General features: G+C 43.8%; 1 pseudogene across 1 annotated transcript; it reads right to left on the bottom strand.

The window, feature by feature from the left end:
* Positions 1-1,937: 1,937 nt before the first annotated feature.
* Positions 1,938-6,492, bottom strand: LOC308624307 (annotated as a pseudogene). Its single transcript has 4 exons — positions 5,933-6,492; positions 5,021-5,181; positions 2,520-2,612; positions 1,938-2,039 (listed from the first exon to the last, which is right to left on the bottom strand). The product of its transcript is annotated as an uncharacterized misc_RNA (transcript).
* Between the last annotated feature and the right edge of the window lie 11,986 nt (positions 6,493-18,478).

The following is an 18,478-nucleotide window of genomic DNA, read 5'->3' as shown; positions in this document are numbered from 1 at the left end:
TGTGAGAGAAGTTTCGAACCTAAATGGGATAATAAAGTTCTTAAACCGTCTTCATCCATTTTTTTTTAAGGTGTGGGGCGGGGCCAGGTAGGAACCTTCGTTTTCCTTTCTCTTTTCATCAACCAATTAGTAGAAAGCAGCTTATTAGCAGCAGAAGCACTTGCTTCGTATGTAGGCAATGGGATGGGGAAAAAATTAGCTGGAAACTCCCCTTCACCTCCATCTCTTCTCATAGGGTCTAGTGAGATCAGTCTGGGACTGCTCAGAGGAAGTTTAAATGACTTGTGAAAAGCCCTGACATCTAGGATAGTAAGGTGTTAGTAGTACCTAAGGAGGAAGCCCGGAGTTGTGAACACGTTAGGAGGAGGTATTGCGGAAGACGGGTCATGAAGACGTCTCACACCAAAGGAAATCATAAGGCAAAGAAAGCGGAAGAGAAACTCACGTTTCCTCTTGATCAGTGGGGGTTAGCTACTTTGTCATTTCCAAGTGGAAGATGCCAAAAGTTTAGTGAGAGTATTTTTCCTGACAGTTGGGCAGGGAATATGCTATTACAGTGAGACTACAGTCAGCCCCAAGGTTGTGACAGTGACCAATAAACTCTTCCCCAGATAGAGTTTTATGAAATATGTTTAATTACTCCATAAAAGGAATCACCTAAATCATTAAAGACTTAAGTGCCAGAATATTCAGTCCTGCCCAAGTCAAAAATTAACAGCAAGCAGACTTTTCAGTTACAAACAGCTACATAGAAGAGGATGACTAAATACTGCATATTCCTTCTCCAAGCTGCTGATCCAATAACCAACATGAAATTTAGTATCTATGATGGCTATTTCACTTTATCTTCTGTGCCCATTGTAATTCCTTAAACATAATAAGGCTCAATAAATATTCGTGGAATGCACTGTTCAGTTAATCATGTTTACCACACTATATTTATTAAACTACTTGGAGACAAGCTCTGAGATGTAGAGTTTCAGCCACCTTCTCAGCGGACATTGTGTGGGATCTGGACTTCGAAACGAACCTGAGGATGTTAGCGCAGCAAGGAACTTTAGGGTTAAGTGAGTTAACCTATTTGTTTTCACTTGAAAAACAGACAGGGATGGTAACTTTCCTAAGATCACACAGCCTATAGAGCTAGGATACAAATGCATCATCTTCTGACTCCTACTCCTGTCTAAGATGGACACTAGCTCTTAGAGAAAGAGCAGCCTAAGGGACACATAATATTATGGAAGTCGATTTTCATTAGGAGGAAAAGCATCAGGAAAGGCACTGCAGTGGTGTGAGCAGAAGTCCTTTGCAGCCTCTTAGCTCCAGCTCTAGGAGCTCATAAGGGCATTCCACGTGAGTTGGCAATGCCAGAACTCTCAGATCTAGAAATAGCCAGTGCTAATATTAAAGTCTGTTCTTCCTTGTGGTTGTTCATCCTGAAAGCTCTAAGGAATAATTCATCTGTCCTTTTTCTGCATTCCTGTGAAGCAGGCCCTTCTTCATAATAATGAAGTCAAAATCCAGAGTTAAAATTTTAACTAAAAGCCAGGAACCTGAGATTGAAAATGATCTTGTCTTTTTGTCCAAAAAAATACTATCTTTTCATGTGTTTCCTTGTGGGAGCACTGCATGATCAGGGCAAGTAAAACCTGTGAAATAGTCTGGTTTTCCAGGGCACTCTTTGATTTTAGTGGGTGGGAGGGGACTTTCCATAGAATTTCACCAGTGTGTTTGCTTGGAGAAGAGAGTCAGAAGGCCTGGTGAAATTTAAAGTCCTTTAGAAGGAGTCATTAAGGAGAGGAAGTCTGTCTGTGAAGAAAAGAAGACAGTCTGAAATCCCCACTAAGAACCTAGTTTTATTTCCTCCGAGCCATTTTATCCTGGCTCTTGTATTGCTGAGTCTGTAAGAAAATGGGCAGAGGATGCAGATGTGTGGTTTACACAGATGTAGTTACATTCACACCCTTAGCCGGTTCATAACGGCAGGCCTGATATTCATCAGCTAACTCAGCCTTGAGCTTCCTGGTGCCCACACCCACCTGGGGGAGAAGAATGTCACTGACCATCATGAGGAAAAGCATACACACCCACACACCGCTGCTCAGCTCAGCTCAGTGATGCCCACAACTCCCAAGCACACTCGGTGATCCAGCTGGGGAGTGGCCGCATGGCTGCCACACTATGGCTGACAGTGGGGAGGCTGACAGGTGGCTGCTCTGACCCAACTGAATCAAGCCATCCTGCTTATAGAGCCACTGTATCCTGCCTCCTTGGAAGAAGAGCCCCCAGGACCAGGGCTCTCTCCACACTGCCTCATCTTTGGCAGGACCTCTGAGTGTGTAGACTAAGCCCCACAGATGGAAGCAAGCCTTCCGAATGTCTCAGGAGACATTTTACTGCATCTGCAAAAAGCTGGCCCCCCAGCTTCAAATGGAGCCCGCCCACGTGAAATTGCCTCTCTCTGTGCCGCAGAAAGCAGCTGTTGGACCGTATTGGCTGGCTTCCCCGGTGCCTCTGACCGTGTGGGTAGATCTAGGGCTTGGTGTGCCTTCCATGACGTCGGGGTTGCCATCCGTGCTACCTTTTGGCACCTCCAGAAAAGGTGGCTTGACCTAGAGGAGGTCATGGAGAGGTCCCGATGTGTGCTGGGGCTACTGGAAGCACATGTAAAAGAACTATCTGAACAGCTGTCAGTGCCTTTTAGTAATTCTTTTTTTTTTTTGCGGTACGCAGGCCCCTCACTGCTGTGGCCTCTCCCGTTGCGGAGCACAGGCTCCGGACGTGCAGGCTCAGAGGCCATGGCTCACGGGCCCAGCTGCTCCGCGGCATGTGGGATCCTCCCGGACTGGGTCACGAACCCGTGTCCCCTGCATCGGCAGACGGACTCTCAACCACTGCGCCACCAGGGAAGCCCCTTTCAGTAATTCTTTATGTCGTGCTGGTCCTAGGACTGAAGGCCAGTAGCTCATTGGATGATGGGGCTGTCTGTTCTCCACGCTGGGTTAACCTGAGGGATTACGGGGAGAGGTAGTTTCTGCCGCTGCCCTGCCCTTTCCAGCAGTTTTCAGAAGGCAAGAACCTTTCCTCTGCCCCTCTCAGCCCTCCTCCCGGCCCACTGTCGCCCACCCAGTTGATGCTGAGCTGCAAGAGTAAGAGGCAAACCGCGGGCTGGAGGTCTGCAGAGCTGGACAGGAGCCTTGGCTTCCCCATCTTTAGAAATGGAGCTGGACAATCCCCAGACCCAGCTGTAATTTGATTTTGCTGTGTTTACCGTGTGCCCCTCGCCTTTTCCAGTTTCCTCTCCTTCCCTCACACAATGTCCTAGAAGTGAAAAACCTCACCGGAGGGTGGGTGTGTGTGGAGGGAGGGTGGGAAAGTGGGTAGTGGGGTGTGGGGAGGATTACAGGGTGAAGACTATACCACAGTGAGAAAGCTCTCGGAGTTAAAAAGTGTAATTTAAAAAGAGTTTTCTTACTCTTTTTACCTCCTTTAAGGTTTATCGGTCGGGAGCGGTGGTGGTGTGGTTTTTAATATTAACGATGAAAATAAGGCAGAGAAGGAAGCATTTGTTTTGCTTAGGGGACACTGCTGAGATGCGGCAGGTGTTTATTTACTAATCTGGGGGTCAGAAGGAAGAGGAACAAGCCTAGGCCTGAGCTGTTTCAGGCTTAAGGTGAGAGGAAGGCTGGTCTTGGGGCCCCAGAACCCTAAGCAGCTGGAATCAGTGACCAGTGGGGAGGGGTGGCACTCAAAGCTTGGATCGGGAGAGTAAAAGCACACCTCAGGCCCACGTTTCACTTGCAGCCACACTCTGCCGAGAGAATACTGCTGGGAACATAGTACTTGCGGGTCTGTTGAGATTAAGGTAAGCTTTGGGTTGACACTAAACTTGGACAAGTTCTGAACTGGGAAGTCCATCCATCTCCTAGGACCCCAAGGTCCTGGAATCTCTCCAGGCCTCGACTTCTCTCTCTGTAACATGAGCGAGCCCCACTGAGATCAGGGAGCTCCGGCACCGCTCTACTTCCCGTGCGAAAATATTGTCACTATGCTTGCTCACTGTAGACCCAGCAGCGTTCTCTGGAGCCTCAGGGAGTTTGGCCGATGATCAGAGTCAGTCCCAGTTCCTGGGTGGAGCTGGGTGGCAGTAGAAGGGAAGAGGGTAGGGGCCCTCCTTCTCCTGTCCCTGCCATTCTCAACCTTCTGGAACCACAGAAGGCAGGTGCCTACCTAGAGGTCTGGGTATGATCTCAGTGAGGCCTGGGCTGAGGGGAGAGTTGAACAATGGAGCAGAGGTTGAGACAGTCAAAGGCACAGAAAGAGAGAAACTCTCCCATGGCTTTACCATCATTTGGTGAGAGAGCATCACAGGTAACTGTCTTCCCTTCAGGGAGTTTGAAAATATCCACTAAAACACCTATCCCCATGGATTAGTAGTTGGAGGTGAGCATTATGAGTTATCTGTGTATTCTACTCTCTTTACTATATCACCCTAAATAAGACACCAAGGATGCTTTGAGACCTTAAGGCCTAAAATAGGCAGTATCTATGCTTACAAAGACTAAAAAAATTCATACACAAAATGCTTACCATAATATCACACAATTAAGAATGTTCTGGACTTCCCTGGTGGCGCAGTGGATAAGAATCCACCTGCCAATGCAGAGGACATGGGATCGATCCCCAGTCCGGGAAGATCCCACATGTGCAGAGCAACTAAGCCCATGCACCACAACTACTGAGCCTGCGCTCTAGAGCCTGCATGTCACAACTACTGAGCCCGCACGCCACAACTACGGAAGCCCACACGCCTAGAGCCTGTGCTCGGCAACAAGAGAAGCCACTGCAATGAGAAGCCCGTGCACCGCAACGAAGAGTAGCCCCCGCTCGCCACAACTAGAGAAAGCCCACGTGCAGCAACGAAGAACCAACGCAGCCAAAAATAAATAAAAATTATTTCTTTCAAGAAAAAAAGAAAAGAGAGAACGTTCCAGTGTAGGTTCAGGCAGTTAGTTGTCACCCTCAGCCCATTCTGTCCTGAAGAATGGCTACTGCCTCCTGGGGCTGGGTGTAGGTGGACCATCTGGACCAGCACGGCCATGTGGGAATTGTGCTGGTCTCAGTGGCCCTGCAGCCGGGCAGCTGATTCCCAGGCCAGTTCACTGGCTAGGCAACTGTTCGCTGCCACATCAGTGGCAATCATGGCAACAACAGTCAGGTGGCACCTGAGGGTCAGGCTCTGGGCTGGAGCTGGCGCACTTGGCCTACCTGTGCTCTAGGGGGCACTGTAGACACCCCAGGAGCTGATGACGAAGTTTCTCTCTGAGGCTGGTTTCTGTCTGGAGGCTGGTCCCTTCTGGACTTGTGTTGGAGGAGAGAGAGAAATACTAGCTGTTCTCCTTATCCCATTTTTTCCAAGCCCCAGTTTTAAGACTAGAAGAGATTACCATGATACCCCATTATAAAGTACACTGAAGGCAAGAGTCAGTTATAAGCCAGTGGAAGGGTCACTGTGCTGGGGTTCTAGTGTCAGCCTTAGCATCAACTTGTAGTGTCTGTCACCTTCTGCAAATTACTTTCCCCTGGCTTAGTCTTCTCATCTGTAAAATGTAAGAGTCAAGGATGGTCTCCCAGTGTCCTTTCCAGCTTTAATATGCAGGCTCCAACACCAGCAGTGAAACCATGCTTTCTTAAATTTTCAGGAGCTCCAGGTCCTTTGAGGGGATCTCAACCTGGGTTTTATCACTTGTGACTTCCCTCTCCACCCAGTCCCATGGCATTAGGGCTTTGGTAGAACACATTTGGCCACTTACCTGGCCCAGTTTCTTAGGCATCCTGGCTAATCTCCATCTCGGTTGTCTTGCTGGTCTGGGTACCAGCCGGGCTTTCAAGCCGGAGGTCACTGGGCAGCTCCAACACTTCCATTTCTAGCTTAAAATGATGCTCTGTCTCCATCTTCCACCTCTGGTTCTGGTGCCTCTGCTGCTGCTGCTGCTGCTGAGGAGAGCACCCTTCTGGCCCATCTTTCTGCTAATGACTTTTTTTTTTCTTCCCTGGGTCAGCTGGTTGTGGTGGTCAAGATCCCATGGCCGGGTCTGCTCCCTGAGGTTGGCTGGGCTGGTGCACCCCATCCATCTCTTGATCTGCAGCACCCAATCCATCTCTTCATGGAAGGGGCAGTCCTGAGGGGCTGGCCCAGAGCACAGAATAGCCATGTGGGCCTTCTTGTAGGCACCCTGAGGGCCTTGAACTTGATATGACAGTGGTATGTATACGAGACATATTCCTGCACTGGAAGACACCCGGCCACATCTTCATAGACTGAAGTGTTGAGTTGAATCATCTTCAGGCGCCTCTTAATGGCAGGCTCCTCCATGATGGCAAGCAGGTGTCAGCTCTCTGCTGGGGCCCAGTGGACCCCAGATGGATCCTGCTGTGGTGCCTGGGATATCCTGCTGGCTCCTGGCCTGGGGGTGTGAGGGCTGAAGCCATCAGTGGAAGTCCTGGACTGGCCCTGTTAAAGAGAAACAGCACCAGACACTTGTTGAAGGCGTAAGACAGATTTTATTCAGACTACTGCAGTAGGGAAGCGAGACCCAAAATAAACTGGGCTCAACTCCAACTAAGACAAAGGTGGCTGAAGTTTTAAAAGGGAGAACAGAGGTAACTAAATGCAGCTATAGGGAAGTGAAAGTGAGGAACAAAAAGAGGCTAGGGAAAACTGTGGGAGCTAAAAAGGGGGCTATGGGGAAATGGAAAATTACAGGAGGGGGTGTGAATGGAAAATAACTGAAAACAGTTTGGCAATGTAGGTTGGGACTAAATATATCTTGTGGTTTGGCAGCACTGTATTTTCTTGAGCAAAGACCGCAAGGGGCTGGGGTCCCCTTTAGGGACACAGCCTAGTGCAGGCAGAAGCCAGGCTAAAATTGGTCAATTGCTGGCTGGCCAATGAGGAAGCAGGTGGGGCCAGTCACCCTCCATCATACCGTTTGCACAAACACCTTTGTTGGAAAGTCCCTTCAATGGAAATCAAACAGAACAGAGCAGTTCCCGCAGCACAGCTGACAGAAATATCTTGCTGGGCCAGAATGCTGTCTCTGCTAAGATGCCTCCCACAGCTGTAAGCGCCAGCTGACTCCTCTTGAAAAGAGAGGGCTGTTACGAAGAACAGGGCAGTCTTTGGAAGGCCGAGGCTGGGTGTGAGAAGGCTGTTGGGGGCTCCACACTTCAAGTGGAGACACAGGGGAGGAAGAGCATGAACCCTAGGTGTCAGGGACTGCCACATCCTTTTCTGCTAGCCTCTTGACCGTGGCTCCCTGCCGTGGCTCCCACAGTAAGACAAGTCAGGTGCAGGATTCTGTGGTGCTTCTGGGGCCCCCCAGAAAGTTCCCATTTCCAGACTTAGTCCTTAGTCTGTCTCCCTTGTTTTCCTGACAAAGCTCCCCCAGAAGTTAGTTTGAGTGTCCCAGCTTAGGGTTGGAGGAAGAAAAGGCTTCAAGGTTTCAACTTTTTTTTTGCCATGCCTCGCGGCATGTGGGATCTTAGTTCCCCGACCAGGGATGGAACAGAGGCCCCTGCAGTGGAAGCGCGGAGTCCTAACCCTGACGGCCAGGGAAGTCCCCAAGGTTTCAATTTTTGAACGTCTCAAAGAGGACCCATGAAGGCAGTGAAGCAAGAGGGAAAGGCTTGGAGGGCTTAAAAGAGAGGCCAGGAGATCATTTATATAAAAGGTACTGTACGTATCTTTTGCTACCTGATTTTTTCACTCGGCATTCTCTTGATTAAACTTCTGTATTCCATTATAAGAATAAACCAATTCATTTCTTATTTATTCTATAATAGTTCTTATGCTTTCTATTTACCCAGCTTTTCTTTGATTTTTTTCCCCACCTCTTTTCCTGTCTTCTGTGTATCAACAGTGTTTTCTTTATTCCTCTTTTCCTTTTATTGCTTTGGCAGTGATAAATTTTATTTCAATTTTTCTAGTCTTTACCCTTAAATTTTTAACCTAACTGCTTTCAAAATGTCATTCTCCTTCCAAATAAATAAAGACCTTAAAATATTTAACTTTGATCAGCGCTAGCAATTTGCCAACTTACTATACCTAAAGTTGTGCTGTATAATATGGTAACCACTAGCTACATGTGGCTACTTAAATTTAAATTAATTGGTGTTAAGTAAAGTTAACAATTCAGTTCCTTGGTTACATAGCCACATTTTAAGTGCTCAGTAGCCACATGTGGCTAATGGCAACCAAACTGAAGTGAGCAGATATAGAATATTTACATCATTGTAGAAGGTCCTATTGGACAATGCTAGTTATTTCCATCTAGTTTTTGCCCCCCTCCAAATTAGTCATTATTATCAGTATTTCTTTTTTTTTTTTTTTTTTTTTTTTTTGCGGTACGCGGGCCTCTCACTGTTGTGGCCTCTCCCGTTGCGGAGCACAGGCTCCGGACGCGCAGGCTCAGCGGCCATGGCTCACGGGCCCAGCCGCTCCGTGGCATGTGGGATCTTCCCGGACCGGGGCATGAACCGGTGTCCCCTGCATCGGCAGGCGGACTCTCAACCTCTGCGCCACCAGGGAAGCCCGCTGTATTTCTTTTTAATGTGTTTATTTTCAAAATTTTTATTGGAGTATAGTTGATTTACAATGTTGTTAGTTTCAGGTGTACAGCAAAGTGAATCAGTTATAAATACACATATACCCACTCTTTTTAGATTCTTTTCTCATATAGGCCATTACAGAGTACTGAGTAGAGTTCCCTGTGCTATACAGTAGGTCCTTATTAGTTATCTATTTTATATATAATAGTGTGTATATGTCAATCCCAATATCCCAATTTATCCCTCTCCCCAATACCCCCTGGTAACCGTAAGTTTGTTTTCTACATCTGCAACTCTATTTCTATTTTGTAGATAAGTTCATTTGTACCCTTATTGCTTTTTAGATTTGACTTCTTTAGATTTGTATTGACTTCTTTAGATTTACTTTTATGTTTACCAGTTTCTTTGCTCACTGTTGTTTTTGCATCCCATTCCTTACTTCTGTATTCAATTTCTTTCTTCCTGAAATGTATCCTTTGGGAGTTGGCTGTGGGCTGAACTGTGTCCCTCCAAAATTCATATCTTGAAGCCCTTCTCCCCAGTTTGACTGTATTTAGAGATAGGGTCTTTAGGAGATAATTATGGTTAAATGAGGTCATATGGGTGAGGCCCTAATCCACTAGGACTTGTGGCCTTATGAGAAGTGTAAGACAGAGAGCTCTTTCTCTCTCTGCACATGCTCAAAGGAAAGGCTATGTGAGGACTCAGCAAGAAGGTGGACATGTGCAAGAAGGTGGACATGTGCAAGCCAGGAATAGAGCTCTCACCAGAAAGCAAACACTTCCAGATCTTGATCTGGGACTTCCAGCCTCCAGAACTGTGAGAATAAATTTATGTTGTTTAAGCCATCCAGCCAGTGGTATTTTGCCATGGCAGTCCGAGCAGACAAATACAGAGTCGGTTCAACAAGGGCCCAAAGTGTTATTCTGAAAGTGTTTTGCCTCTTTAGTAATAGTTTAACAAGGTATAGGGACTTCCCTGGTGGCGCAGTGGTTAAGAATCCGCCTGCCAATGCAGGGTACACGGGTTCGAGCCCTTGTCTGGGAAGATCCCACATGCTGCGGAGCAACTAAGCCCATGAGCCATAACTACTGAGCCTGCGCTCTAGAGCCCAGGCACCTAGAGCCTGTGCTCCACAACCAGAGAAGCCACCACGATGAAAAGCCTGCGCACTGCAACGAAGAGTAGCCCCTGCTTGCTGCAAGTAGAGAAAAGCCCACGTGCAGCAACAAAGACACAATGCAGCCAAAAAAAAATAAATAAATAAACTAATTTAAAAAATAGTTTAACAAGCTATAGAATTCTAGGTTGTCAGGTTTTTTGTTCTTTGTTTTTGGACCTTTGAAAATATTATTCCATTGTTTCTGGCCTTTGTTATTAAAGTTGAGAAATCTGCTGTCAGTCTAAAATGTTCCTCTTTTCTTTGGGATTGCTTTTAATATTTTCCCCATATTTCTGGGTTTCATTACAGTGTGTCTAAGTGAAGGTTTAATTTAATATTCCTTGCTTAGGATTCATTGCGATTTTTTAACCTGAGGATTCTTTGATCAATGTTGGAAAAATTTTAGCTATTATTTCCTTTGTTCTTCTCCATCTGAAATCCCCACTAGATATATTTGAGCCTTTTCCTTCTATCATTCATTTCCCTTAACTTCTCTATATATTTTTCATTTTCCCCGTTCTGCTGCATATGGCAATTTCCTTAGCTCTGTCTTCTAGTTTACTATTTCTCTTTTCAATGTGTCTCTTCTTTTAACCAGTCTTGATTTATTCTTTCAATAACTATACTGTTCAATTCTAAATGTTTGATTTGCTCAAATCTACCTTTCCTTCAGGGTCTTGTTGTCTCCTGAGTAATTCTTTACCTTTTAAAAAAATCTCTACTTAATATATTGATTTTAGAATCTAACTGGATTTCTTTGGACTTCAGTTGTCTAGATTATAAAGTGAGGCTTTAGACTAAATGACCTCTAAGTTGACTTCCTGCTCTGCAATTGTAGCATACACCCTGATATTCATTTATTTTTAATGAACATTGTTGGCACACTTTGCATTTCTGTTAATGAAGGTAGCATTGGAACGTGGCAGTGAATAAAGGATAATTATTTTAAAAGCCACCTTCCCCAGACCTCTAGGGCTCCAAGCCAACACCTTCCATTTTCTCATATCCTCTTCCTGTATTTGAACAGAGAGAAACAGGTGGCTAACCAGATGAACACAGGCCAGGAAAAATATCCATCTGGGTTTGGTTTCAGATCAGAGATATTTTTTGGAGGCTTATCAAAGAATCCAATGAAAGGCTTTGGAAAGAAGTAAACACTAAACCTCTCACCTTCTCAGAGATTTTTGTTTTGAGCATTGTAGTACTTAACATATAAAATTAGAGTGTTAATGGTTTTCCTACACTCCTAAAACCAAGAGAATAGTGCAGGGCTGGAAAAAGGATAACTAACACTTGTATTTCTTTTTATCTAAAGATTCCCACAACTGAGCTAGAAGAATGTAGGAAGGTACTGGAAGTGAACTGTGGGTATGAGCTGGGGGATGGGGCATGGAGGAGGTGATCTTACTATATTTCTGTAAAGGGCAGATGAGTGATCAGAACAACAATTTTTGAAGCTTGTATACCAGGATGCTTCACAAACACCTTTCAAATTCTGCTCCTATGTTGTCGAATGTTCAGTGAGTAGAGGATGCAATGAGATTCAGTCTTTCCAAACCCTGGCCTCTGGTCCATCAAACTGACTGTAAATGCTGTGGACTGGAACTGTGGGTTTTTAGGCAAATGGCATGGAGCCAATTAAAATGAATACTTAGCTTGCTTCAAAGAGCACCGGCCCTTCTCCTGCCCACTAGCTGACCACACGCAGTCATGGTGCTTTTTTTTTTTTTTTCTTTTTGCGGTATGCGGGCCTCTCACTGTTGTGGCCTCTCCCGTTGCGGAGCACAGGCTCCGGACGCGCAGGCCCAGAGGCCATGGCTCACGGGCCCAGCCGCTCCGCGGCATATGGGATCCTCCCAGACCGGGGCACGAACCCGTATCCCCTGCATCGGCAGGCGGACTCTCAACCACTGCGCCACCAGGGAGGCCCAGTCATGGTGCTTTTATGATTTATTTTCTTTGTTTAGATTTTTAGAATAAACTTGCTTGAGGCATAATTTATATATATTTCACTTTACTGAGGTATAGTTTATATATATCTTGTTTTAAAATTCAACAAAATATAAATTTCCTTCCTTTTCCATACTGTCCTAGAAAAAGTTGTGGAACTAAATGTCAGAGTTGTATTCCTCTCCCGACTACTGGTGTTTTAAGGATACCTGCTTGTCTCTTAAGTTTGTTTTTCTGTGTCTTAACTGAAAAATAATTATTCATTCTAAATAAAGATCATTAGCAACTATATGCTTTTTGTAAGCCCCTGAGGCACTATGTGTGAGGCCTGTGTATGAGAATGTATTTATTCTACGTATATGTAATTTCTCTCTCTCTCTCCCCGTCATTCCCACTTCCATCCAAATAGCTTTCAGATCTGTCCATTTTTACTCTGGAATGTCTCACCCTCATCCTCTTCTTTCTGTCCCTTTGAATATGCTTCCCAGGCCTCCTTCCTTTTTATCTGATTAAAATAATCATTTCTACACATTCTCTGTCTAGATTAATCTTCCTGATGCACGACTTTAATATTGTCTCTCCTTTGCTCAAAAGCCATCCATGGATCCCTTTTGCCTACTAACTCCAGCACAGTCTTCTTACTCTGCTAGTGAGTGTCATCTACAGTCAGGCCCGATACACCTGATTGCTTCCAGTCCTACCCTGCACCCACCTGTCCCACTGACCCTTCATTCCAGCCACCTCAGTCTTTCCCAAGGAGTTGGTCATTGTTGCCTTTACATTTTGCTTAGAATGTCACTGCTGCCACATTTCCCTAGAGGAAATATTGCCCACCTTTTTTTTTTTTTTTTTTTTTTTTGTGGTACGCGGGCCTCTCACTGTTGTGGCCTCTCCTGTTGCGGAGCACAGGCTCCGGACTCGCTGAGCGGCCATGGCTCACGGGCCCAGCCGCTCTGCAGCATGTGGAATCTTCCTGGACCGGGGCACGAACCCGTGTCCCCTGCATCGGCAGGCGGACTCTCAACCACTGCGCCACCAGGGAAGCCCTTGCCCACCTTTTGATCCTCAAGTCAAATACTACCCCCTTTCTTTAGCTTCCCCTCATCACTCCTGTGCAAATTTATGTCTGCAGCTTGTACCCCAAGGTGCCTCACAAACATACGCATAAAACTCTGCCATTTTTAATGCATATGGCACCTTGTACCACGCCTAGAACACATGTGCCTTTTCTCATGGTAATTTATGTTTGTGCCTTATTTTCCATACTGGATTGTAAACTTTTCATCTTATTCATCTCCGTATCCCCCTAAATATCTTGCATACAATAAAATACCAGTAATATTATTTATAGTATGAATAAATATCAGCATCTCAAAGCTCTGTTGGATGAATAAAGACAGGCATTTTAAATATTTTGAAACTTCAAAATAATGATGTACAGTTTAGTTGAAGGATAAGATAGAATAAAAACTGATTATAAATAATATCTAATTTACTGTCTCATACATAGCTCACACATAACTGATTAAATGAATGAATAAACAAATATTACAAGACATACAGATGCTAGCCCAACTTTTTTTTAAATTGAAGTATAGTTGATTTACAATGTTGTGTGATGCTATGCCATCTTAAACTATCCATCATGTCCAGAGAAAGGTCCCTCTATACCTTAAACAGTAAAATGAATAAGCAAAACTATAATGTACTAAGGTAAAAATAAAATCCACTGTCTTTTTAACTCAAGTAAAGTATTTTAAAATATAAAATATCTGGGCTTCCCTGGTGGCGCAGTGGTTGAGAGTCCGCCTGCCGATGCAGGGGACACGGGTTCGTGCCCCGGTCTGGGAAGATCCCACGTGCCGTGGAGCGGCTGGGCCCGTGCGCCATGGCCGCTGAGCCTGCGCGTCCGGAGCCTGTGCTCCGCAACGGGAGAGGCCACAATAGTGAGAGGCCCGCGTACCGCAAAAAAAAAAAAACTGTTTGCTTCATATTTAAGTAAATTCTACTGAGTCTTTTGGGCTAGATTCTGCATTTGGATCTTAACATACTCATTTGTTCTTAAATGCTATTTGATAAAGACATATAGATTGCGGCCAAATCCTGCCTCTGTCCATTACTGGTATGGGATTCTGGGATCTTTTAAGCTGTAGTCTCCTCACCTGTAAAATGAGGACTAAAAATAACCATATCACAAGGTATTGAAAAGATTAAATTATTGCTATTATTTCAAGCTAAATCATAAGCTATTTCAAGAGATAGATTTTTATACTCTAAGGCTGTGCTGTCTGATATGGTAACCACTAGCCACACGTGGTGATCGAGCCCTTGAAATGTGGTCAATCTGAATTGGGATGTGGGTAAGTATAAAAACCACACTGGATTTTTAAGAGTCAGTATAAAAAATGCAAAATACCTTATTAATACTTTTTAAACATTGATTACATGTTAAAATGATATTTTAGGTATATTGGGTTAAATAACATATTGCCAAATTAATCTCACCTGTTTCTCTTTACTTTTTAAAATGCAGGTACTAGAAAATTTTAAATTATATATGTCTTGCATTATATTTCTGTTGGCAAGTGCTGACCTAAAGTCTCTGGTCAAGGACAGAATTAGGTATATAGGTGCTCAACTAATATTTGATTGGTTGATTTACATGGCTAAATCTTTTCATTTCATCACACTGGCACAGTTAAAAGCTTAAAGGACTGTATTTTTTAAAAAACTGCACACAAATCTAGACAGATTTACAGGGTGGAGTTATTAATAGAGAATCTCATATACTGTATTCACTCAGCAAGTTTTTGGTAATTTCTCCCTGTAAGTCTTTAAGGACTGAAGCAAACCTCTTCAAACAGAGCTTCTGTGAAATTTGTGCAATTAAGAATGGGGATGACCTTTTGTCAATTATACCTCAATAAAACTGAAAAAAAAACCCTAAAAGAACGAAAATGACTTTTCAGGGACTAAGAAACCTGGCTGCTGAAATTAACCTTGGCAAATGACAATGAATCAACTATGTTGATTGGCAGGTCAACTATGTTGTCAAATCTAATGGGCAAATCCGGATCACTGATGCTCTCTGGTTCCTGGCTTTTCCTGCTCTTTTTAGCATATCTAATCCAAAAGATTACAGGAAGCAAAAGATGGGGCAGAGGCTATGGGGCTCTCCTGTCTTTACCAGACATGCTGGCTAACTCCAGGGACCATTTGGTCTTCTTCCATAATGTTCCTTAAGCATGAAGTAAACGCCTCTGATGGCTTTCAACATTGACAGAAGCTGAGCCAACCAATACTCTATGAATACTCCTTTAGCCAATTTGCAGCAAAGACGGTTTCACTCAATGAGGTGTGTGGACTGGTTCCATTGCAAGCTTTGGGTGGGAGTGGGAAGGGGACTTGAATTTGGCTGTTTGAATTGTTCCAGAATGTGCCAGTGTGCTTCCTCTCCTTTCTCTCCAACATCTCTTGACCCCTCTCCAAACACTAATTACCACCAACACCACCACTATCACCACCACCAATGGTTAACATTTATTTAGTGCTTACTATATGCCAGACATTTTTCTCAATATTTTCCATCTTCTATGACTTCACCGAATATTCAAACCATTCTTTGAGATGGATGCCACTTCTGTTCTAATTTTGAAGGTGAGAAAACCGAGGCACAGTGTGGTTAAGAGGGCTTCCACAGTCACACAGCTAGTAAGTAGAGCAGTCAGAAAAAGAAATGGGTCTGCTTGTCTCGGTGCTCTTGACCCTAGCTACAGCATTGGGAGAAGGTTCTGACTAGTCTATATCACAGAAGAAAACAGATCTGCTTGGTCAGGGAAAGCCTGGACCTGTAGGTTATTCTTTAAGCTGCTCTGAAACCTAGAGGTGTAGTTTTTGACCTCCAAAATTTTGTGGTCTTTGAGTTAATGTCAAAAAGCTATAATGGATTATGGCACTTTCCTGAGTGCCTAAAGCTAGGGTTTTGTGTGTTCCAAATATTCCTTTTATTTTTACTTTTATTTATTTTTAAAATTGAAGTACAATTGACTTACAATATTATATTAGTTCAGGTGTACCACATAGTGATCTGATCATTTTATACATTACAAAATGATCCCCAGGATAAGTCTAGTTACCATCTGTCACCATACAAAGTTATTACAGTATTATTGACTATATTCCCTGTGTTGTTAATACTAGTTATTAATCACAGGTGTTGTTTGAAAAGTTCTGCAACTTATAATATTGTTCATTGGTTTGAACAAAGATATATATCATTTAGTAAGTATAAATAATATTTATTATGGGTTTGTTCTGTGCCTTTGGGACTTTTTGGTCCTTGAGGACATGGAAAACTGTAAGTATTACATATACTTTGCAATCTGTTTTTCACCGGCTTCCTGCATACTTTTGCTCTACAAGGAGCGAGACTGGTTTAGGTCTAGGGTGGAGTGAAAAGGGATGCAGAGGAAAAGCAAGAATGTGAGCAGATACGGAAACCATAGATGCCGTGCTTCATCAGGTGACACCTGCTTCTTCATTCTGGTAGAGGAGGGCGTTGGCTCCACCAGACTCTATGACATACATACAAATGCCCCTAACTTTTTTCTTTTAGCAACCTGATTGATTGTCCTTTCTGAGCAGTTTGGAGGAGCAGGGAATAACGAAGGAAACACTTTCTCTGCTCAAAGATCTCACGCCCTAATGAAAGGGAGAAATACCAATTAAATATCTGAGTGTCACCAACAAGGACTTACTGTATAGCACAGGGAACTCTGCTCAGTACTCTGTAATAAGCTAAATGGGAAAAGAATTTGAAAAAGAATAGAAACATGTGTATGTATAACTGAATCACTTTGCTGTATACCTGAAACTAACACAACACTGTTAATCAACTATACTCCAATATAAAATAAATTTTTTAAAAAAATCTGAATGTCCTTCACAGATGAAATAATGACATTAAGGGAAATCAAGTCTTTATCTAGAACCACGGCAGGATGGTTCCATGTGCTGAACTCCAAGATTCTAAAAGGAATTGTTGGGAATTTCCTGGCCATCCAGTGGTTAGGACTCTGTGATTTCACTGCCGGGGGGCCCGGGTTCAATCCCTAATCGGGGAACTAAGATCCTACATGCCCCATGGCATGGCAAAAAAAAAAAAAAAAAAGCAATTGTCTTTGCCATAGGTTCATGGAATGTTACAGATTTTCTAATTTCCTCATCTTTTATATGAGAAAACTAAAGCCCACAGAAAAGTGTGTTAGAGTCAAAGGTTTGGTTTTTATATTTCTACTCCTTTGGACTTTCCATTGGAAATAATTTGATTTCTTGTTTGAACTAAGCTTTCAGGTTCTTTTAGTGTTAATTTCAAGTTGTTTCCAGAGAAGAGAATATTGTCAGCATTACCTTCAATGTAGTCATAAAATGACAGTACGATCAAGTGATAAAGGCATTCTCAAGTTAATGAGTAATTATTTCTTACTACATAATTGCAAACAGAATCTTCATCTAGAATTCCTTTCTTTCTTTTTTCTTTTTTTTTTTGCCTGTTAATATAAAAAAAAAAAAAGCAAGCAGGCAGATGACAGCCTTTTTCCTTTGACTAAGGATTGATGTACATGCCCGCTAGGATGACACAAAAAATATGCTAACTATAAACTGTAAAATAACTAAATAGATATATACACAAATAGATGGCATATATATTGATATTGTTTAGGCAGCTTATACTTAAAATACTTATCAGGGCACAATGAGTCCTGGAGACCCTCAAACATAATTTAATAATTAGTTGGCCTAAATTTCAAATATAGAATTACCAGGTGTCTAGTCCTGTTCAGTAAAATTAAAAATACATGCAGGGACGATGGGACTGCTCCTTACTGTGCACTGGGTGGTTATGGGGGTGTATACATAATAAAAATTCATTGAGCTGTATATGTAAGATTTGTGAATCTTACTGTATATAAATTACACCTCAAAAATAAAGCTAAAAAATAGAAACAGGACTTCCCTGGTGGCGCAGTGGTTGAGAGTCCGCCTGCCGATGCAGGGGACACGGGTTCGTGCCCCGCTCCGGGAGGATCCCACATGCCGCGGAGTGGCTAGGCCTGTGAGCCATGGCCGCTAAGCCTGCGCGTCCGGAGCCTGTGTTCCGCAATGGGAGAGGCCAGAACAGTGAGAGGCCCGCGTACTGCAAAAAAAAAAAAGGGGGGCTTTCCTGGTGGCGCAGTGGTTGGGGGTCTGCCTGCCGGTGCAGGGGACGCGGGTTCGTGCCCCGGTCCGGGAGGATCCCACGTGCCGCGGAGTGGCTGGGCCCACACAGGCCTGCGCGTCCGGAGCCTGTGCTCCGCGACGGGAGAGGCCACAACGGTGAGAGGCCCGTGTACCGCAAAAAAAAAAGAAACAAATCGCAATATGCAATTGGTCTTTTAATTATTTATCATTTCAGATTTGCTATTTTTAATTACTAATCGATACTTAAGAGTGGCTTGAAACACCTTGTTTCTCCTTGTGTCTAATTATCTTTCAATAAACTAAGTTTTTCAAAAAGAACTTGTGATCTTCTCATAAGGCGAGAAAACCTTTAACTTACCCGTTGGCAAGTAGGATGGTGTAGTAATTACGTCCAGAATTTCGTTTTTTATGGGGTACTTCAAGCCACGGTATTCAGATGGCAAACGGGTCTCACTGAACTAAAGAACCTCTCCCAAAGATGCTGTGATTCTATTTTCCACCCCCAGATTCTCGAAA

This window comes from Mesoplodon bidens, assembly GCF_964165515.1.
Source record: "Mesoplodon bidens genome assembly, chromosome: 10".
NCBI classification, from domain to species: Eukaryota; Metazoa; Chordata; class Mammalia; order Artiodactyla; family Ziphiidae; genus Mesoplodon; species Mesoplodon bidens.
This window is presented reverse-complemented; position numbering and strand designations above follow the sequence as displayed.